This window comes from Canis lupus, chromosome 2 (assembly GCF_003254725.2).
Source record: "Canis lupus dingo isolate Sandy chromosome 2, ASM325472v2, whole genome shotgun sequence".
Lineage (NCBI taxonomy): Eukaryota > Metazoa > Chordata > Mammalia > Carnivora > Canidae > Canis > Canis lupus.
Genome location: NC_064244.1, coordinates 76981772 through 77004643, shown reverse-complemented (window position 1 = coordinate 77004643; position 22872 = coordinate 76981772). Strand labels below are relative to the sequence as shown.

The 22872-nt window shown below is 53.5% G+C and overlaps 2 long non-coding RNA genes across 2 annotated transcripts in view; both read right to left on the bottom strand.

Moving 5' to 3' along the window:
- The window catches only part of LOC112659925 (uncharacterized), a 122652-nt gene that overhangs the window by 75398 nt on the left and 24382 nt on the right, over positions 1-22872 (bottom strand). The gene's annotated exons all lie outside the window — the stretch shown is intronic.
- LOC125754450 (uncharacterized) lies at positions 18258-22528 on the bottom strand. The gene is made up of 2 exons (XR_007408704.1): positions 20370-22528; positions 18258-18530 (listed from the first exon to the last, which is right to left on the bottom strand). It is a non-coding gene; the product is annotated as an uncharacterized LOC125754450 (long non-coding RNA).

Below are 22872 nucleotides of genomic sequence, written 5' to 3'. Positions count from 1 at the left end.
GAAAGTCCAGAAATAAATCCATACATCTATGGCCAATTGATTTTTGACAAGGGTGCCAAGACCATTCAATGAGGGGGAGAGAATCCCATCAACAAATGGTACAGGGACAACTGGATAGCCTCATGCAAAAGAATGAAGTTTGACCCTTACCTCACACCATGCACAAAAAATTAACTCAAAATGGGCCAAAGATCTAAATGTAATATTTGAAACTATAAACTCTTAGAAGAAAGGGTGAGATCTTTATGACCTCAGATTTAGCAATATATTCTTAGATGTGACACCGAAGCTACAAACAACACCAACAAAAAATAGGTAAATTGGACCTCATCTAAATTTCAAAAATTTGTACTTCAAAGGATACTATCAACAAAGCAGAAAGAAAGCACACAGAATGGGAGAAAAGTGTTTACAAATCATAAGTCTGATGAGGGACTAGATGATCTAAAGAACTCGTACAACTCGGTGTTTTAAAAAAAAAACCCTAATTAAAAAATGGACAAAGGATCTGAATAATCATTTCTCCAAAGAGATATACAAATGTCCAAAAACACTTGAAAATATAATCAACAGTATTAGCCACCCTAGAAATGCAAATTGATACTTCAAAGTGATATCACGTTACGCCCACCGGGATGGCTATAATCAAAGAGTCAGATAGTGACAAAGGCTGACAAGGACAGGGAAAAATTGGAAATCTCATACATTGCTAATTGCAACGTAAAACGATGCAGCCGCTCTAGAGGAGAGTCTTGCCATTCCTCAAAAGTTTAAACCCAAGTCTATCCTATGACCCAGCAATTCCATTCCTACGTACAAGTTACTCGACAGAAATGAAAACTTATGTCCACACAAAAATTTGCACACAAACATTCATGGCAGCCTTGTTCATAATAGCTAAAAGGCAGAAAGGCCCCAAATGCCCATCATTTGAGGAATGGATAAACCAAATGTGGTTTATCTCTCCGATGGAGCACTATTCAGGTATAGAAAGGAACAAAGGACTGACCATGCTACAACACGGGTGAACCTTGAAAACATTACACAAGGGACGACTGGGTGGCTCAGCAGTTGGGAGTCTGCCTTGGGCTCAAGGCATGATCCCAGGTCCGGGGATCGAGTCCCACATTGGGCTCCTTGTGAGGAGCCTGCTTCTCCCTCTGCCTGTGTCTCTGCCTCTGTGTGTGTGTGTGTCTCTCGTGAATAAATAAATAAAATCTCAAAAAGAAAGAAAGAAAGAAAGAAAGAAAGAAAGAAAGAAGAAAGAAAGAAAGAAAGAAAGAAAGAAAGAAAGAAAGAAAGAAAGAAAGAAAACATGACACTAAGTGAAAGAAGCCAGCCACAAAAGGCCACATGCTATATGACCAGTTTATACGACATGTCCAGAACAAAGAAGCATAGAAAGACAGAAAGTAGCTTTGTGTTGGCTCAGGACTGGGGGCAATGGGGCAAATCTTGACTGCGGCACTTGCAAACCTCCATATGGGCAAGAAGTTCACAATTGCTTTTCACAGGCTAGCTGGGAGGCAGGCAAGACCAGCTCTGCTCAAGTCACAGCCGGGTAGACTGAGCCCACCTATGGTGCAAAGACCCTAGAGCCCCGGGTCCTGACTCTCAGTCCTCCCCCTGGATGCTGCAAGGCTGGCTTAGCCTCCTGGTCCACTTGGATGACTGCCCCCATCCCCATTTGAGATCCGGCGTGGTGATGCCACCACCAAGATGTCCTCTCCCCGTGTCTGTTTTATGTTTAGATGCTGCAAGACTGCTGGAGAAGAATCAAAAAATCCACTTCCCTGTTCAGATACATTGATGTCCATTGCAAAATGCTCACCCCCTCTGTCACAAAAGGGCCCCCAGGCTTTCTACTTTGAACTCCTGCTGTCCCAGGGCTGCACTTGCACTCATCTCCTCCAGGTGCCCAGCCCTGCCCACCCTCCAGCTCATCTCACACCCCGTTCCCTCTCACCCCCCTCCACCATGGGTAGCCTGGAATGCATCCTGTTCCTCCTCCCTCCCGGCCTTTGCACCTGCTGTTCCTTCTGCCTGCAAGACCCTCCCCTCTTGGCCTCCCTTGTGACTCAGCTGAGCTTCCTTTGGATCTCAGCTTGAATGTCAGACCCGGTCAGGCTGCCCGATCCTCATTCCCACAGCATCCAGAACTTTCTTCTGCAACACATCACACACACTTATAACGACTTAAGAACTTGTAAAGATCTTCAAATACTTTTGCAGTTACCTATAACAATTTCATGTCTGCTAAGTTGAAAGCTTCATGGTGATAAGCCCTGTGCCCACCTTGTTCCCAGTTGTCCCCAGCGCCCAGCAGAGTTCCGAGCACCTAGTAGGTACCCAACAAACATTTGCTGACTGGCTCACAGAAAAGGAGAGCTCCCACTTGTGAGCCTGTACATACTCTGTCTTATTCTCAAAACAACTGAGGTGGAATTGGTTGGCTCCGTTTTATAGAAAGGAAAAACCACCAAAGTGTAGTTTGGAGAGGTGACTTGCCCAAGGTCACCATGCAGGAGGAAGTAAGGGCGCTGGGATGGAAATCCAGGCTTCTTCCTTCCAGAGCCCAAGGGAACAGAACACCCTCTTCCCCTCCAAACCCCCTGCCCCTTAAGGCTGTTAGGGACAGGTCCTGGGGACCTAACACAGACGTGCCCCAGGCTCCAAACAGAGTAGAATCAGCGCGGCTCTTTGAGGGCCCAGATGCTGCAGGCCCTCCTCGCCCACCCCATCCAGGAGCCCACAGCGGGGCCCAGGTGGAGACATCAAGGGCGACCGTGGCGCCTCGGCGCCCTCTAGTGGTGGCAGGAAAGAGAGTCCATGGGGAGAGGGAGGGAGAGGAGGGAGCGCCGGGGGGGAGGAGAGGGGAGGAGAGTTGAGGCTGAGCAAAGCGTGGGACAGCAGCGAGAGGAGACCCGCAGGGCATCCTCCCCCGCAGTGCTCCCTCCGCGGGCTGCCCCTCTGGCTGTCTGCCCTCCGGCTCAGCCCAAGCCCGGGGGCCTTCAGAGGGACACCCCTGCCCCACGGAATCCTCCAGCCTGGGACAGCCCCTCCGGCCCCTGGGACTGAGCTGCTGACCTCCCCCCAGCACCTCCCCCAGCTGCAGCAGGGCGAGGGGCTCCCTCCCTCTCCTTCCCCTCCTCCCCACAGACCCCCCCACACACACACACACACACACAGTCACGGGGACGAAGGTCCCAGGCCTGCCCCAGCCTCCCCCACCTACATCCCCAAATCCCAGCAGCTGCGGTTGCCATGGCAGCGGCACCCCGCCCCACCCCCACCCTGGCACCGAAGCAGAGGCCAAACGTGCGCGGAGCCAGCTCATTTCCCGCCCCCCACTTCGGGGTAATTAGTGCAAATTAAATTTCACACCCCTTCTACTGAGCAGTCAGAGCTCCGGGAACGGGTGCCCACGATGCAGGGGGGAACACGCTCTCCTCGCAGTGTGCAGACGGGAGAGAACATTTCTCAGCCGCCAGTTCTCACGATCCCCCCAAGTCCCCGAGGCGGCTCGACACGCGCACCGGCTGCTGGGGGGGAGGGGCGCACCCAGGAGACCCGGCCCCCCAGGCCATATGCTCAGCCTGCACCCGTCACCCAGACTGCCCTCGCCCCCTCTCGCACCACAAGGATGGTGGGTAGAAAGGAAACCAGCGATCGCAGGGCCCCCAAAACTCACCTGCACATCCCCAAGCCACCGGCCACCCACCTGAGCACCCCACACAGCGCCCCGATCTCACAGGGGCCCTCCCCGCCTGGGGTTAAGGCTCTGTCTGCCGTCTATTTTTTTTTTTTTTTAACACGGGGCCCACATTCCATTTTGCAGTGAATCCAGCAAATTTCGTAGCCAGCCCTCCTCCCTGCACACATTTATTTGCACACAAGTATCTGGATAAGCAAACGAGCTCAACACACCTCAGTACCCATGATGCTAAGAGCACTCATTGTGTGCTACGGGCTTTTTAAGTGCTTTCTGTACCTTAACCGCCTTGAAGCCTCACGGCAAACCCTATGAGGTCACTGCTTTGTGCAAGTGCTTCTTGAATTTTCAGGTCTGGGGATCGTGTTAAAATGCGGGTTCTGAGTCAGCAGGTCTGGGGTAGGGCTGGTGGGGACTCTGCACATATAACAAGCTTTGAGGGGGAGGCCCATGCCACCTGTCCCCAGAAGCTCAGTAAAGGCTGCTGGTGCATGGTCCCCCGGCTGCTGTGTTGCGCGTGGGCTGCCCCCTGCTCCGAGTACTGGCCTCAGCCGGCCCAAAGGGCCTTACCGGAAAATGCCCCACAGATTATTTCCTCTTCCACATGGAAGGCTGGGTACAGCCAGCCAATGGCCCACTGGCAAGAGCTGACCTCCTTCCCTCGGGTGGGCCAACCTCACGGTATCATTCAGGCTTCAGGACTTGCCAGGGGTCAGGCCAAGGCAACTCTTCAAATGAACCTGCCTCTCGGCTTAACGCCTCCTCCAGCTCCACCTGCTTCCCTCACTCCCTTACCATCTCTCCTGAAATAAGTCACCTGGGTGCCTGGCTCAGGGGCTTCTATGGCGCCCTACCGAGCCAGCGAGATGATATTCTTTTCCCCATTTTATTGATGAACAGACTGACCAAGAGGTTAACTTGCCCAGGACGTACAAGTGACAGTGAAAATTCGAGCAGGCAGCCTGGTTCCGCTACGTGATGCTGCCTCGGGATGCGTCTACCCTGAAAACCCGTACTTGTACTCACATACTAATACTCGTGTGAGTGCACCTGTTTGTGTGTGCATCTATACTATGCACGGCGTATTCTGCACATAAATGGATATGGATCCCTTCTAACATCTACTCACATACACACGCACGTACCCCTGACGTCTACATCCTCAAAGATGCAGATGTGCAGATTCGTTCATTCACTCAGTTAGCAAACGAATGATCTCACACGTACCGGGACATCTGTCCATCAGATCTCAGCTCCGACATCACGTCTTCCCTGAGATTAGGTCTGGAACCCCCTCTCCCAGCTCCCTCAGCTGCTGTCCTCAGCCCCTTGAAAATTTTAATGATGATATCTGATATGAGTTTTTGGAAGGACATCCAGTCTTCTACGAAGAGACTAAATCGAGGTGAGGTGGCAGCAGGGGAGCAAGAATGGAAGGGGGGACTTTTTTTTTTTTTTTTAGATTTTATTTTTATTTATTCATGACAGACACAGAGAGAGAGAGAAGCAGAGAGACAGGCAGAGGGAGAAGCAGGCTCCATGTAGGGAGACCGAAGTGGGACTCGATCCCGGGTCTCCAGGATGGCGCACCAAACTGCTGGGCCACCGGGGCTGCCCAGGGGGGACATTTTTTTAAGTAGGCTCCACACCCAGCAGGGACCCTGAGATCAAGACCTGGGCTCAGATCAAGAGTAGGCCACTTAACCACCTGCGCCACCCAGGTGCCCAGTGGGGGGACCATTTAAAAGACTGTTGCCAGCCACCAGGTGCAAGATGATGGTAACTCGGACTCGAGTGGGATCAGTAGAACCAGAGAGAAGTGGATTGTTTAGAGGTATTTAGAAGGAAGAATCAAGAGGCCTAACAACAGCTTAGATATGGAAATGCGGGGAGAAGGAGGAGTTGGTGAGACACCCCAGGCCTCAGACCCCACCATTCTGACAGATCCTCCTCACGCACACCCTGCCCCAACCCATCCCCACCAGGGAGCCGTTCGTTCCCCTTACTCACCTCTGTACCGGCCACAGCCGATCCCACATGTGCTCAGAGCCAACTCAGCCACAAGGCTGGGCCTGCAGTCTGCTGGCCTGTCAAGGCCTTGGACTCCTGTCCTTTCCAGCCTCCTCTGGAGACAGGGCTCCCCCACAGCACTCAGCACGAAGCACAAAGACACCAGTCCACACTGGTCTAAGTGCCCCCCTACCCTCCAACTGCACCCCGCCCTCCCCAACCAGTTGCAACAGAAAAGAGCCCCTGAACTGGAAGCTCCTGCCACTCACTTGCTGTGTGGCCCTGAAAAAGTTGCTCTTCCTCTCTGGTTTCCAATTTCTGCATCTACCCATGAGAGGATGGCATGCGATGATCTCTAAGGATCTGGCCAATAGAGCACGAGATAGATCTCCTAGGTTGCAGTGATTGGTTCCAGACTGGGCACATCGCCCAAGCAGAGGCAATGAAGAGTCCATCCTGCGACACTGATTGAAATTATTATAACAAGCATCTCACTTCCTGCTGAGGTTGCTAGCTGGCAGCATGTGAGCCTAGAGATACCAGGTACCCCTGGGAAGAGAGCCTGCCTCAGAACAAAGCCAATATTTATCCCTACGGGCAGGGTTCAAGCACCTGGATCCAGCCATGCCTGAAATCGGTTACATGGACCAATGAATTTCCCATTTTGCCTAAGTCAGTCTGAACTGCACTTCTGATGCTTGTCTCCAACAGAGTTTTGACAGGTATAAGTCTTTCAACTCATATGTGTTATATCACATTTAGTGCTTTCTCCTGTGATTCATGTGGGATGCCTTTCCTGCTCTCAGCCGAATCTCCCAATCCTCCTATCCTTGAATGTAGCTGAGGTGCCTCCTCCTCCAAGAAGCCTTCCTTTACCACCCTGGTCCCTGCTGATCCTTCTGTCTGGAATTTCCCAAAATATATTTCTTGACACTAATCCTTTAAAAAATCCCACTTAACGGGGCAAAAGTTTGAATAATTATGAAAGCTGGATATATAAAAAATTGGGGAAAACAGGAAAAGCAGGGTTTAAAAGGGGATTTATAGCTGTGCCTGGGTGGCTCAGTTGGTTAACCAAGGTCCTGGGATGGAGCCCCACATCTCAGCCCCGCTGAGCGGGGAGTTGCTTCTCCCTCTGCCTCTGCCCCTTCCCTACTCCGCCCCCGCCCCAACCTTGCTCTTGCATTTATGCTCTTTCTCTCCCTCAAATAAATAAAATCTTTTTTTTAATCCCACTTAATAAAAAGGATTGTATGGTCAGACAAGCCTGGGAAGCACTGCGTGCCAAATCCTCATGAGGGATTTACTGCACTGAGCTTATCAAAAATTCTGAGAAGTTCAAATGTAAAGAAATCAATTCATGTTGTGTTTCACAAACTTACTTCCTCATAGAGCCCCTCCTCTTTTTCGTGGGATACCTAATAATCCACAGTGTGGATAATCCACAGTGTTCCGGGTCTCATAGGGTAAACACTACTTCAATTTCTAGTCACATGGATTCAGCCTCTGTACCCTTCAGGGGGGCTTTTCAGATCACTGTCCCTAGTGCTTATTAAATGCCCACTTTAGGGACACCTAGGTGGCTTCGTGGTTGAGCGTCTACCTTTGGCTCAGATCGTGATCCAGGGATCCTGGGATCCAGTCTGGCATCAGGCTTCCGCAGAGAGCCTGCTTCTCCCTCTGCCTGTGTCTCTGCCTCTCTCTGTGTGTCTCTCATGAATAAAAAAAATAAAATCTTTTAAAAATGAATAAGTAAATGCCTACTGTGTGCCAGGCCCAGACCAAGTGGCTGGGAAGACACTAATGGGTCAGCCACTTCCTCAATGGGGAGGAACCTGAGGGCTAAGGGACCGTCAGGCTTGACTACATGAGTCTGACCAGTGCCCACCAATGCTGTGTGACCTCAAGCAAGTCACTTTTCCCCTCTAAGCTTCAATCCCTCCATCTGTAAAATGAGAGGACGGGATGTCCTGGTCTCTAAGGATCTGGCCACCCAGAGCCCCAAATTCCCAAGGCTGCAGTAACTGGTTCCAGGCTGGGCACATGACTCAAGGTGAGCCAATGAGAGTCCATCCTGGCACCCTGAGGCCCTTTGAGAAGTCAGGTGCCACATGAAATCATAAGGCAAATACAGATCTGAGTGCATGAGTGTATTTTTTGGATTGGGGGAAGGTCCGTAGCCCTCAGTGCATTCCCCAGTGCCTCCCCGACCCAAAGAAGATTTACAAACTCTGGCAGTAATGAAAATTCAGGAACAGGAAATTGTTTGGGTGAGGAACTTAAGACCCGTGTGAAAGGGCAGAGGATTAAGGCTCTGAGTGAATGAACTTGTTCAAGCCTCCTTGGATGCTTTTATGCTCACCCGGCTGAGGAGGTTTTGATCCCCTGGCAAGTAAAGACCTTGTCTCTGATGAATTCCAATGACTCTACTTAATAAGCTGTGTGTCTTCAGGCAAGTTACTTAACCTCTCTGCACCTCGGTTTCCTAATCTTACAAAATGAGGATGCTTTGGGTCTGATCTCATAGGGGAGGATTACATGAGATCACGCAGATGAAGGTCTTGTGAAGGGTTGGACATAGAATAAACATTAAATAAAGATTAGGAGGTGTCATAAAAGCATGATGAAAATCAGGCAGAAAAAAAATAAAAATAAGAAAGTAGGAAAGAAAGAAAAAGAAGAAAGAAAGAAAGAAAGAAAGAAAGAAAGAAAGAAAGAAAGAAAGAAAGAAAGAAAGAAAGAAAGAAGAAGAAAGAAGAAGAAAGAAAGAAAGAAAGAAAGAAAGAAGAAAGAAAGAAAGAAAGAAAGAAAGAAAGAAAGAAAGAAAGAAAGAAAGAAAGAAAGAAAGGAAGAAAAGTCCTACCTAAAGAGAACAGCAAGGGACCCGTGGTGGCAGCTTCTAAGCTGGCTCCCGATGATCTCCACTCCCTGGCTTCCTGTCCCTGTGTAATCCCCTCCCCTTGAGGGCACACTGGACTGGATCTAGGGACTTGCTTCCAACATTAAAAAATGCAACAAAAGGGGCATCTGGGTGGCTCAGTGGTTGAGCATCTGCCTTCTGCTCAGGTTGTGATTCCACGGTCCTGGGATCTAGTCTCGCATAAGGCTCCCCGTGGGGAGCCTCCTTCTCCCTCTGCCTGTGTCTCCACTTCCCTCTCTGTGTCTCTCATGAATAAATTTTTAAAATCTTAAAAAAAAAAAAAAAAAGGCAACTAGGGAGCCTAGTTTAGCACCACCTTCAGTCCAGGGCATGATCCTGGAGACCCGGGATCAAGTCCCATGTCGGGCTCCCTGCGTGGAGCCTGCTTCTCCCTCTGCCTGTGTCTCTGCCTCTCTCTCTCTCTCTCTCTCTCTCTCTCTATCTATCTCTGTCTCTCATGAATAAATAAGTAAAATCTTTTTTTTTTAAATGCAACAAAAGTATTGGGATGTTGCTTTCAAAATTTAGTGATAAAAGACCCTGGCTTCTGCGCTGCTGGCTTGCCCTCTCTGGCTCCCTCCAGGGCTAGCTCTGATGGGAGCCAGCTGCCGTGCTGTGAGCTGCCCCAGGGTGAGGCTCACACAGGAAGGAACAGGAAACGAAGCACCAAGGGCCTCAATCCAATAGCCCCCAAGGAACACAATTCTGCCAACAGCCGTGAGCTCAGAGGCAGGTCCTTTCTCTGTCGAGCCTTGAGAAGATGCAGGTACAAGTCAGCCTAGGCTGACACATTCATTACAATCTCATGAGGGACCCCGAGCCAGAGGACCCAGGTGAGCCACTCCTGGATCTCTCACCCACAGCGACTGTGGTCCCAGAACCACGAAGGTTGGGGTGATTTGTTGCACAGTAATAGTAACTCTTCTCCATCTGGTAATAGGTAACTAATACACAGAACAAAAAAGGGGACTTTTTTTTTTTTTGGCTCACTTTCCAGTTGGAAAGTCCAGGAGTAGAGTTTGTTTCATGTATGGCTGGACCCAAAAGCTCAAATGTCAACAGGCATCTGTCTTAGCTTGGGTTTTGGTAAGAACAAGCCCGAGATAGGGACCTGGATGCCGATGGTTTATTTGGGAGGGGATTACAGAAAGCAGGAACGGGAGAGAGAGAGGAGATTGGGACAAGGAAGAAGGAAAGGCATAGAAAGGGTGTGTTTCCACGTTTGCTGCGATAAACAACATGGGCTGGACTCCCCTGGAATCTCTGAGAAGCACGCTGCCTCCCAGCATTGTCTTTCTGAAGAGCAGGGGCAGGGGGGGCATGGCGCCACCAGCCCCTTACGACACTGGCTGGAAGTGGGGATGGACATGCCCGAGTGGCAGAGCTGTGCCTGTGCTCTGGCTGGGCCACCTCCGCAGCCCTGGAGATGCTCGAGGTGGACCCCGGCAGCTGTGCCTGAGATCAGGCCTAAGGAGATGCTGGATGCCGAAAGCATCTGCACACCGCCTCCTCTCTCCCTCAGCTCCCCTCCCCTGAGGTGCCTACAGCATCAGGCTGCCTCTCCCCCAGTGCAGAAGCAGTGACAGTGACCTGGGCCTGCGCTTCCCTCCTACAGCTCAGCGACTCCTGGGGAGAGAGCTGGCCTTTCTCAATAGTTGCCACAAAAGTCTCAGGGTCGGGTTTCATTGGACAGAAAGTATCCCATGCTCATCCCTGAACCAACCACGGCATCAAAGGACCAGGGGTCTTGACCTCTCCTTGGAGCCACGGACTAGGGATATTGCCTCTACTGAAATTTCTGGAAGTCGAAGAAGAAAGAGAAATGTACACTTGGCAGGAAAACAGACCGACATCTGTTGAGCCTACATGAGTCTGACTCATATTAGTGGGTTATGAGATCAATTTAATAGGTGATAACTAGCATTTTTTTAAAAAATGCAGTAAAACAGTGGTTCTCAAACTTGAGCTGCATCAGAACCACCCAGGAGGCTTGTTAAAACAGACTGGCAGGTACTACCCCCCAGAGTTTCTGACTCAGCAGGTCCAGGATGGGACAAAAGAAATTGCATTTCTAACAAGTTTCCAAGTGATGCTGATGCTGCTGGCCCAAGGACCACACTTTGAGAACCACTGGAATAGAAGCTGTCGGAGGGCACCACATGGAATGAGGCTAAGCTCTGCCCCAGGGACATATGCTTGTGGACCCAGGGTCACCATGTAAAAGGCATTTACTATTGAAATCTTCCCAGTGCTGTGAGATTAAGTAAAAAAAAAAAATTGCCCAAAGTTAGGAGCACAGGGGCTTGAAGGCAGGTCTCACGGGCTTTGAACCACGGGCCAAACAAACTGCTGTGGGACCACACATAAGCAACTCCGGATTTAGGCTAGTTGTCAAGTTGTGTTTGCCACACAAAGAAGGTGAGGTACAAAATAAGCCGCTGTAACAAATAGACCCCAAAATACATTGGCTTCAACAAGGTAAAAGGTTCCTCCTCTCTCATATGACAGTCCAGAGGTACACGTCCAGGACAGCCCTGCCAGCCTCCACGTGTGGCTTCCACCCTGGGATCCGAGGGGTCTTCCAGCAGCAGGAAGGGGGGAAGGGGAAGGGGAAGCACACTCTAGTCCTTTGAAGGGCACACTCAGGAATTGCCTATGGCACTCTTTCACTCCCATCCCATTGGCCAGATCCCAGTCACATGGTCAGATTAACTGCAAAGGAGGTTGGGAAATGTAGTCTTGAGCTGGAGAAGCAGGCACGTTGGAGGACAAGTGGCAGACTCTGCAACTCCAGGCAGTGTGGCCTGAGGAGCCTGACCAAGGCACCCAGGGGAAAGGAGTGCAGTCCCTAGGGGACCCCTAAGGGGGTCTTCCAGTGGCAGTGTCCCCTACAGAGGACAGGATGGTGGCACAGCCTTAACCCCGGGACACAGGGGCCCGCCACCTTCTCCAGCCCTCAGCTGTGCATCCAGTGCTGAACTCCTACCCAGACCGTTCTAACATGGCTTAATATTTTCTCATAGGTTTGTACAGACAGCACATTTTCCAGTTTATTGCATCGTGTCAAATAGAGCCTTCGATTTTAAGCTTCGAAGTTTATGTGCTTAGAAAATGTTTGCTTTATCAAGAAGGATGCTGCGTGGATATTAATAAAGCCATGTACCTCCAGCCAACAAAATAATCTCTCTGGTTGAATGGGAGTGAGACCGTTAGACTTTATGCCGGAGCTTTATTTTTACTGGCCCTGCCACTGAACTTCACCCCCCTGTTTCATTCCCAACCACAGATGCTTCTTTTTCTAATCTTTCAAAAAAAAAAAAAAAAAAAAAGCAGTGACTCACAAACAAGAACAGATTTCTCTTGCTTGCAGAAAAGGTAAATTGCTGGCAGAAATAAATTTGCAGATGCTAGAATTTCACAGAAAGGAGCTCATTGGTGGAGAGGGTTTGCTATCCTGCCCCGCTCCCACCTTCCCCCTGGGAACTCTACCCTCCCATCTTCCCTACTGAGCCAAGCCGGGTGCTGTTGGGGCCTGGCTGGGCCGGGGTGCTGGGCGTGGCCAGGAGGTGGGCTCCGCCTTTGAGAATGACTCCCCTGTTTATCTCCCGGGTTGTCCCAGTTCCTGGGCCAGGGATTGGGCCGGGGGGCCCCTGAGGTGGAGGACTCCGGCATCCCGGCTCTGCACAGTACACCGGCTCTGCACAGTACACCGACCTCGATTTATGTGGGTTACTCCCAGCCTGTGGATGTCGCCTGGCGAGGAGAAGGCCTGTGGGACCTGCCCAGGGCCTGTGGGAGGGGGTTCCTCACTCAGGCAGACGGTGGACCCCAGGTCGGCAGGAGACAGGCTCCAATGCCAGAGTATCCTCGTCCTCCTCCTCCTCCTCCAAGAAGAGTGAAGGCCCCGGGGGGGGGGGGGGGGGGGGGGGGGGGAGGTCTGGAAACTTTCCTCTCTGGCACAGAACTCATGGCAGAGGGGCCAGGGGTGCAGACTGCTGTTCCCAAGCAATGCTGTGTGCTCTCAGGGTGCCAGGCCCCCACCAGCACCTCCCCCAGTCCTCACAGCCGCCCCGAGGAAGCGATGGACCCGTGTTACAGATAAGGAAACTGAGGCACAGTGAGGGAGAAGCTACTCGCCCACACTCACGTGCCCTCTAGGGACAGACCAGGGAGTCAAACAGACCCTGCACCTGGTCTCATCTTCCTTCAACTTCCCTTCTCTTTCTCTCTTTCTCCCTCTCCACCCAGCCCTCCCCTCCACCCGCCCCACCCCCACTTCACTCCTCTCCTGGAATCCTGACTTCCTCCTCCTCTCCACTGCTCTTTTCACACTCAGTAGAGAATCCAAGGGAGAACATGAGAACATTTTCCCAAGGAAAACAAATGTTGAGGAGCCAGAAGTGGGGGTAGGAGGATCTCGGAGCCCAGTAGAAAAAACTCAGCTCCTGGCAGAGGCAAAGGCCTCATGAGGCACAGGTCTCTCCCCTACTCCCACCAACTCGTAGGGACAAGTTAGATTTGCAGTGGCCCCGGGCACCTGGGGGCTCAGTGGTTGAGCATCTGACTTTGGCTCAGGGCTGATCCCGCGGTCCTGGGATCGAGTCCCACGTCGGGATCCCTGCAGGGAGCTTGCTTCTCCCTCTGCCTGTGTCTCTGCCTCTCTCTCTCTGTCTCTCATGAATAAATAAATAATATCTTAAAAAAAATACAGATTTACAGTGGCCGAAGCATATACCCAGAACCACCTTTGCAACTAAATTCTTATTTTTGTATTCTTTTAAAAGATTTTATTTATTATTTATTTTAGAGAGAGAGAGAGCTCGAGCAGGGAGAAGGGCAGAGGGAGAAAATCTCAAGCCAACTCCCCACCTGATTCAGGGCTCGATCTCACAACCCAGAGATCATGACCTGAGCCAAAATCAAGAGTCAGATGCTTAACCGACTGAGCCACCCAGGAGCCCTCACAACTGAATTTTTAAATGTTTAACGTCCCTACACTTCCCTCTCACATCCTGCATCTTCTCTACTGATAATTGCTTTATTGAAGCTTCTTATTCCTATTAAAGCCGAACTATCCAACTATCTACACTCCCTCAACCCACTGCTCTTACAGAAGGAGTTAGTCATTTACACTCTAGTGTAAGTCCTTGACCCTCCCCTGGGAGAAGATGTTACCAGGAGAGGTTAATCCCAGGGAGAACCATGGGCTCTTCTGATGTCCACTCTCCTCCAGCAGCCAGAGGGACCCCAGGCTGCATCATCTCCAAAGTCTCCAGGGCCAAAATACACCAGATGTGCCCAATAGCCGCCCCAGATCAGGTCGGGTGCCTCCCCACACAAATTCCTAGCATGGCAAAGGCCTGAGTGAGGTCCCCACAGGCAGCAGATGGTGAGCCAACTTCTGCGTTGCCATGGCAGCCCTGGAGTGGGGGTGAGGAGACCATGCTGTGTCTTATGCCCTAGATTACATGAGGGCACATGGGTAGATGGATATGCTTCCATACTGTTACCGTTCCCTCCCCAATCCCATCAGGTGGCTGCAGGAGTTTCTGGCAAGAGGGGGCAATGGCTGGGGGACCTGGGACCTGATGCCCACAGACCTGGGTTTCAGGCCACCTCGCTGTAGGGTCAAGTGCAACCAAGGGGCTTCCAGGATCCCACAGCCCCCCTGCATGGAGGTTCGAGGACCTGTTATATGTAGGGAAACATCAGGGGTCCCAGAGGCAAAAGATCTTTGGGGGCCAAAGATGAAGGGGTAGATTGGCCAAGAGGAGTCCCCCGGACCCTGCCCCCGCCCCATCCCTGCCAGTAGGGATGCAGGTGCCAAGGTCTCTGAGCGACACCAGCCTCCGACCCAGGAGCCAGCCTGAGGTGATCCGCCTCCCCTCCGGCTCCCTGCACACGATCTCCACTCCCTGGGCCTGTCTGAGCTGTGCGAGCAGGCGCCGTGGAAGGATCTGAGCCAGGCTGGTGGGGACAGACAGGACACACGGCCCTGGAACTTGAAGCTCGCCCCCAGTGCCGACAACCCCTGGTTCCGTGCACTCACAACATGTCCAATAAATGGTGTGCTTATGATGCACACACACACACACACACACACACACACACACAACGTGCACACACTCCGATCACACACAACGCACAGAGCGCGAGTCGGAAGTGCCGGGGGTGTGAGCCCGACAGGCCCCCGCCCCACCTCCGTCATGCACACACACCACGCATGGCTTGTGCACACAGCTCACTTGCAGGAGGCCCACACGTTGGACAGAAGAGGGTACAGGGAGAACTTACGGGAACACACTCACACACACCCCTGCCACGTCCCCAGTGAGCACACAGAACAAACAGGGCGTGCCTGTGAAGAGCACATGCACACAGCCACAGCACCCTCAGCCCCCCAGGGCCCGCTCCGGGGGAGGGACAGAGGAGGCAGGGAACCCCTGGCCTCCGCCCTGGGGACAAGCTCAGACCTGGAGGGTCATCTGCAGAGGCCGGCTGGGGTGGGGGTACCTCTGACTCAGCTGTGGGCCGGTCCCCTACAGACAATGAGGTCAGGGACCAGTTCCCCCCGAGAGGACCCAGGAGGGAGTGTCTGGGCCGCAGCCAGGCCCCGCAGCCCTGTAATCATCCAAGACAGAGGTGGGGCTGGAGGCACCCAGGGAGGCTCCCTGAGCCAGGCTGAGGCCCAGGGTGGGGCAGGCTCCAAACTGCCTGGCTCCTTCCCTCTCTGTCACACCCACGGGGCAGGAGGAGCCTGAGGTGGCAGGGAACAGAGGTGGGGAGGAGAGCTAAGCAAAATCCCCGGGATGGGGGATCAGGAGGCCTGGGTCTGCTTCTGTCCCAGTGGGCTCTGCCCCCGTGTCCCTGTGGATACCCAGGGCAGAACCCTAGGCTCTGGTGCCCTCTGTGCTCCTACTGAGGCCTGTGTCACTTGTGTCACCCGCCACCTACACATCCTGACCCCGGTGTACAGGAGTCAAGCCCCCCTCTCTCTGGGAGCTCTTCTGCACCAGTCCTGGCTGGGCTCATGGGAGAGGTCAGCAAGAGGCTTCGCCCTCCAGGAAGAACCTGCTCCTTCATGTGGCTTGTATGGCACAGGCTGCAGGGCCGAGCTTTGTCTGCTCTTTTGAGCCCCTAGCCTGGAACACACACACCTCTCAGGGGCACAACCCCCCTGGAACCGTGGAAAGCGCTCTGGGCTACAGGTCAGAATGTGTAGGTTCCCTCCATGGACGCTGTGTGACCTTGAGCAAGTCCCATCTGGGTCTCAGCTCCACTGTCTTTGATCGGAAGAATCAGACTTAGAACTGGTCTCCAGGGGACATCAGGTTCCAAGATCCCATGTCACCAGGAGCAGCAGGCAGCTCCCCAACACTGAGGCCTCCTGAGCACCCCCTGGCACAGGCACCATGCCAAGCCCACAACCTCAGTGATGAGGAAGATGCTATCAGAGTCCCAGTTCAGGGCAGGGCAGCTTAGGAAGGACCAAGGTCACACCCCCAGTGAGTGGGGAGAAACAGGACTCCAGTCTCACATCCCCTGACTGCAAACCTTAAACCCCTAAAAACTCTTCCACGGGCATAGTTTCTCTAAGTGCTTTACATTTGTTAAGTCAGTCCACAGGACAACCCCAAAGGGGGGTTCCTACGAATCACCCGGTTTGAGAAAAGAGAGGCCTCCCCATTAAGTAACTCCCCCAAAGCCATGCAGCTAGAAAGTGGGAAAGCTGGAATCGAAAGCACGGATGACTCTCCACCTAGAACCTAAGGTCCCAAGCCTTGCACAGAACCCACCCCACCTGCCCACGCCCCCCAACCCCTGCCCCGACCCCAGGGAGAGCAACAGCCAGTCCCCAGCAGAGGTCATGCAGTGGGCCAAAGCCACGCTCTCCCCACCGACCCTCGTATCCATTATCTGCGGACGAGCATCAGTAAAGCTGAGTGACAACCACAAAGCCTGCGATGCACACGACAGTTCACCTCCTCCCCTCTCACCAGCCTGCGGGGCAGCGGGCGGCTCTGCTGCTCTGGGCCGGGCTTAGCGCTCCTCTGCTGGCCTCCCTCCCGTAGCCGGCGGCTGGCCTGGCCTGGCCTGGCCTGGCGGGTCGAGGATGGTCTCACCCTCACCTGGTTGACAATTAGCGGCGGGCTGTCAGCGGGGATGACACAAGTGACTGGGCCACATGTGTCTCATCCTCCAGCAGGCTAGCCCAGGATTGCAGGCACGGCGGTCCCAAGGGTCAGGGAGAGGGACAGAGTGCGAGCGAGAGGAAGGGACGGACGGGGAGGCACCCGCGGAGCTAGCGCAGTGCCACCCCCTCCACTTTGCATCAGCCCAAGCAAAGCATCGGGACAGCCGAGCCCCGTGGGCTGGGGACACAGACCCCACCTCCTGAAGGGAGAAGCTGCAAAGTCATTTGTCGATGGCGTGCTTACAGGGAGAAGGGAAGAACTGGGCACACTTTTGCAATAGATCCACCGCACCACGTGTCTGCTTTCCACTTTCATTTTTACACATTCGCTCATTCTCCCAGAGTCAGAGAAGATCCGAGCGGGGCCGGCGGCGCGGCGCGGGGTGGGGGTGGGGGTGCTTAGAAATCAGCTCGTCCCCCAACCACCCATTCTACAGATGGGGATCCTGAGGCCCCACGAGGGAAGGGAATGTGCTGGAGGGTGCCCGCCCCAGGCGCCTTCCCTTGGCTCAGGGAGCAACGCAGACGGGCAGCCTTCTCGTGCCTCTCAGCTGCCGGTGGCCTTGCGACCATCCCACTGAGCTGGCACGTGGCACCTAGCACCCAGGAAGCTGGTTCTCGTCTCAGCCCCCACCCCCTCCTGCTATCCAGACTGAACGCCCCGTATTTATATGAGTCACACCAAGCCCTGACATTTGTGTAATTGTCTCCCATGTACAAAGTACCTTCACCCATTACTCAGTCCTCACGATCACCCTAAAGGGTGGGGTGGGGGGAGCAAAGCAAGAATAACAGCCACCCTTAGCATTCCCCGAGCACATTCCAAGGGGCACACACTGTTCTGGGTGCTTGGCATATGTCAACTTATTCAGGGCTCACGCTAACCGTCCCCCTGAGGAAGGTAGGGCTGTTATCCCAAATTACAGAAAGGGAGAATGAGTTCCGTGGAGGTGACGCAGCTTGCCCAAGGCCACCTTAGCTGAGAAGTATGGGAGCGGAGACGCAAACCTAGGGCAGGCTAGCGCCCAACCACAGGCTCTGCCAAGTCATCGGGGTGGCCTGGAGAGGTGCCTGGGCTCCTATTTCTATCTCCCCAGGGGTCTGGCCTGGCGTGGGCCTGGGGTTGGGCTCACCTCCTGAGGGAGGAGCTATGCACGAGCCCACCAGGAACCAGGGTGGCAGGGAGAGAGAGAGAGAGAGAGAGAGAGAGCGTAAGAGCCTGGCACGGGGAGCCCAGCTGCCGGGGTGCAAACCCTGGTTCTGTCGCCCAAGAGCTGTGTGGCTTTGGGTGACGTATTTAACTTCTCCACTCCTCAGTGGTCCAATCTATAAAATGGGCATGATAACAATCATACTCACCTCCCAGATCGGCTGTGAAGATTAAACGCGTTAAAATACAGAAGGCAATTCGCAGCACATAGTAAATGCTCAATAAACATCGGTTATTATTGTATCCCTAGCTGACCCCCTCGGCTTCCGGGATGCCAGACAGAGCACCTGCACTGCAGCTAACGAGTCAGCTCTCCAACTGCCCTGCAAGACTCGACTCTCTCGGCATGGAGGGCCAAGCTTGAGCCAGGGGTCTGCTTCTCTGCCTTCACATCCCCTGAGGGCCAGGTCCAGGCCTCCAGAGGATCCAACACGGTGAGAAGAGCGTGGTGCCCCCCACACTGCATGTCCGAACAGAAACAACCCTAAAACATAAAAGGAGTAAAAGGTTAACCACGTTCTGATTTTTTTTTTTTTTTTTTTGGATGATGAGAGCATGAATGCTTTGTCTCGGGTATCATTTGAGTTTATTTTGGTGTCTCCATCTTGCTGGCATCTTGAGCAAGTGCTCCATCCCACTTGGCGCATTCCCGCGCTGGCCTCCCGGGTGGCCCGAGGCGTCCAGAGTCACCAGGCCAGGAGCTGGGGCCTTCAGGAGGCAATAAGCCCGTCGTCTCCCAACAGCACCCACCGTTCGAGGGGATGCAAGGAGAAAACCCCCACCCGGGACGCTAAAAAAAACCCCTCCAACCAACAATTTGGCAGCTGCGGTTGCCAGGGAGATGGTGAGGGATGCGTGTGGTGCTGCCTCCTGCTTGGCAGAGACCCTGCCTCCACCCCCAGGGGGGCATTCTCCTGGTGTCACCGTGGGGGCGAGGGGCCAGGCCGGGGAAACAGAAGCCCGCAGATCACATCCCCCCCCCCCATTGTCCCCGCTGTCCTCAGAGCAGAGGGCGTGGACCAGACAATGGGCTGATGGACAATGAGAACAGCAGATGGTCTCCCCCACCCTCCCCACCGCCAGCTGGTGCCACTCGGCTTGCCAGGCCTGCCGGAGGGGTCGGGGTGGGGGCCCGGGCTCAGCTGGCTGCGGACCCCAGCCTTGCACCTGCCCGCATCGGGTTTTCGGAAAAGGCTCGAACTGGGAATTAAGGCCCCTGCGGGATGGAAAATAGGAGGAAGCACAATAACAGCCGACACTCACTGGGTTTAAAATAAATCTGTTCTTCATGTAAAATCCAACCCCCTGCAACGCTCAGCACAACCAGGACCGTGTCACATCCCTCTCATGTCCCCACACTACTCTCTCCTGGATCTCTGCCGGGCCGGACCCCTCCTCCTGCGCCTGAAGTCGGCTCGGTCCTTCCCGACCTCTGCACCCTCGCCTCTGCTCTTCCCACATCCTGGAACGCCACCTCCACTCGTGGTCAGCTCCTCCCCAGCATCAGGCCTCACCTTAAGCGTCATCACTTTGGAGAGCCTGATCGCCCCATCCGAAGTAGATGACAAGCGGGCTCCTTCAAACAACACTCGTCACAATTTATAATTAGGGTTTGTGTGTGTGTGTGTGTGTGTGTGTGTGTGAGTTTCTTTCTTTGAAATCCTTCTCCTCCCACTGTCCTGTAAGCTCCAGGAGCACAGGGACCATGTTTATCTCATTCTCCACTCTACCCTCCCCCCCCCCCCCCCCCCCCCGTACCAAGTGCCTGGCACATAGGAGCTGCTCAATAAATGTTCCTTAAACTTACCGAGCCCCAGGCACTTAATTCCTCCCAATCTTAGCCTGTGAGGTTGTTTTTGTCCTCATTTTGCAGAAGCGAGAGGAGAGGCTCAGAGAGGTTGGTAACTGGTTAAGCTAAGACTAGAATCTGGGGCCGAGCCAACTCCAAGATCTCTGCTCTTAATCCCCCTCCATTCCCGGCCTCCTCTCAGCTGCACTAGCACCGAACCCCTCCCGGGGGAACACAGGCCCCTGCCCATTTCTGAGCCTCTGCTTTTCCATCTGCAAAATGACAACACAAAGCTTCATATCCCTGGAGGTTACTCCGCCAGCCTAAGATCCTCACAGAGATAAGCCACCCAGCCAAGCCTGTGCCACCCACCTGCCCTCGACAATTCACGGTCTCTCCGCTCCTTGGGCTTTGGGGGCAGGAGTCCCGGGTTGAAGAGTTAGCAAGGATATAGAGGAACTGGAACCCTCCTACCCTGCTGGAGAAAAGGCAAAATAGGAGAGCCACTTTGCTCAACACTTGACATCCACTTACCGTGGGACCCAGCAACTTCACTCAAGAGGAGTGGAAGCATAGGCCCTCACAAAGACCTGTATGCAGTTGTTCACGGCAGCTTTATATGTAACAGCCCCAAATGGGAACCAGCTCAAACCTCCATCAACTGGCAAATGCACCAAGTGTGACGCCTCTCCACAACAGAACACTATTCAGCAATGAATGACACAGCATGGCTGAGTCTCACAATAATCGTGGTGAGGGATGGAAGCCAGACGCAAAAGACATCACTGTGTGATCCCACCTGTGTGAAATCCCACAAAGGGCGGGACCACAGGGAAAACAGGTCGGTGGTTACCTGGGCCTGGGGGTGAGGGAGGGGACACCTGCAAAGGGACACGAGGGAGATGACGATGTGCTCCATCACGACTGTGGTCATGGTAAAACCACTGTAGACATTTGTCACAATTCATCAAATTGTACATGTGAAATAGGAACGCTTTCTTGTATATGAATTATACCTGGATAAAGTACCCTCACAAGGGAAAAGGAGGAGGCCTGGGGTCATGTGCCAGGCCCACTGTGCTTCCTCTTGCGAATGCCACCCTTGCTATGAGTCTACTTGGGGGCTGAGTCCAGGCCTCTTAGGTGCCAGCCTCTCATGTCACCTGGTGAGTGAAGCCCAGCTGGGAGCTGATGTGAGCTGGCCAAGCCCCTCGTTAGGGCTGCTCCCTGTGCCCCAGCCAGCAACACTCAGTGCGTCCTGGCTCTGGACGGGGTTTGGAGCTCCCACTGTCCCTGCTCTCCCTTTCTGCAGGGGTCTTCCCTCACCAGCTCCTTGGCAGCACCAAAAATTGGAGCAGAGCTACAGCTGGCATTACAGTCCCACTCCAAGGCCAGAAAATGCCTCCTCTGGAATGTTTCCTCCCCATGGACAGGACAGCCCATTCCTGCCCAGGGGTGATGCCCACAAGTAGGACTGCTCCAGGCCCAGAGAACACGAGAGTCCCTAACACAGGGGCCTCTGAACCCACATTCACACCTCTCCACATCGGTGCCTGAGCACCTTCTTTCCTGCAGGGCAGTAAAAAAGGTGGGGGGTGGGGGCACCTGGGTGGCTCAGTCCCGTTAAGCATCTGCCTTTGGCTCAGGTCATGATCCCAGGGTCCTGGGGTCAGCTCCCTGTTCAGCAGGGAGTCTGCTCCTCCCTCTCCCTCTGCCACTCCCCCTGCTTGTGCTCTCTTCCTCTCTCTCTCTCTCTCTCTCTTTGTCTCTGTCAATTAAACTAATTAACATCTGCTGGGCCCAGGGCAAGCATACAAATGGAGGTCATGTCATCCTCCCATCTCCTATCTTCCCAACACTGATACCATCTCACTCTACAAAGGGCCTCAGGAGCACAAGTGGGGCCTCCGGTAAATATGGCCAAGCACCATCCACAGGTGGCCACAAGTAGCTACCCCTTGGCCGTCCCTCAGACTTAGGGACACACACACCGGAAATGTGATCCAACTGCCATAAGATGACCCAGGCAAGAGGCCCAAGTAGACACTGGAACCAAACCTGAGACCATTCAACAGGAAATTTGGGGCCCAGATCCCAAAGCATAGTCCAGAGGAGGAGGTGTAGCTTCTGGGTGGACTGTCCCCTTGGCCTTGCAGACTGTTTGCCCCATGGGGGTGGCCCTGGCCGGAAGGCCAGAGTGGAACCTCCTAAAGCAAGGCCCAGGGAAGGGGCCCCAGTCACCCAGGCTCTGAGTACTGGGAGGTGGTGATTCTGGGATCAGATGACAAGAGGTTTCAAATGCCAGGCTAAAGAGCTCAGGCTGCAATTCTGAAGGAAATGAACACCCACTGATAAGTTTTGGGGATACAAGAGAATAAAAGGCAGATCTGGATTTTGGAAAGATTCATTCAATACTCATGTGTGGATCATCACCTATGTTCTAGGGCCTAGGCCAGAAGTTGGGGGTATGAACATGACCCCAAAGTGACTGTCAAGGAAGCAGCCACACCGGAAGGTGTGCTAGATGGGGAAGGGGAAACGGAACACCATGGACTGAGCATCTGTTCTGCACTGGGCTCAGTACTCGGCATTTTAGCAAAATTGCCTGGATTAATCCTCCCCTAATTTTACAGATGAGGAAAGTGAGTTGCCCAAAGTCACATAGCACAGGAAAGGAGTTAAGCTTAATTGGAAACTGGGTCTGACTCCAGGCCTAGGATTTATTTTGTCTGCTTCCACAGAGACCCGGGCTCCTGGTGGAAGTAGAGGCTGGAAGGCGATAATGCCCTGAGGGACAGGGGCCGACCCCCCACCCCCACCCCATGCCCAGGCAGCCAGAGGCATCACCTGCCTTGTTAAGAAAGAGTGAAAAACCCTGCCAAGCACTTGATGCCCGTGGGATTGGCCTCCCTGTTCTGTGCCCTCTCATCCCTCTGGCCTTCCTCCTGCCCGTCCCCGGCTGGATTTCCCATCCCCTCAGAGAAGCCAGAAGGGAGTGAGGGAAAGGACACGTTCTTCTCTCCAGAAAGCTTAGTTC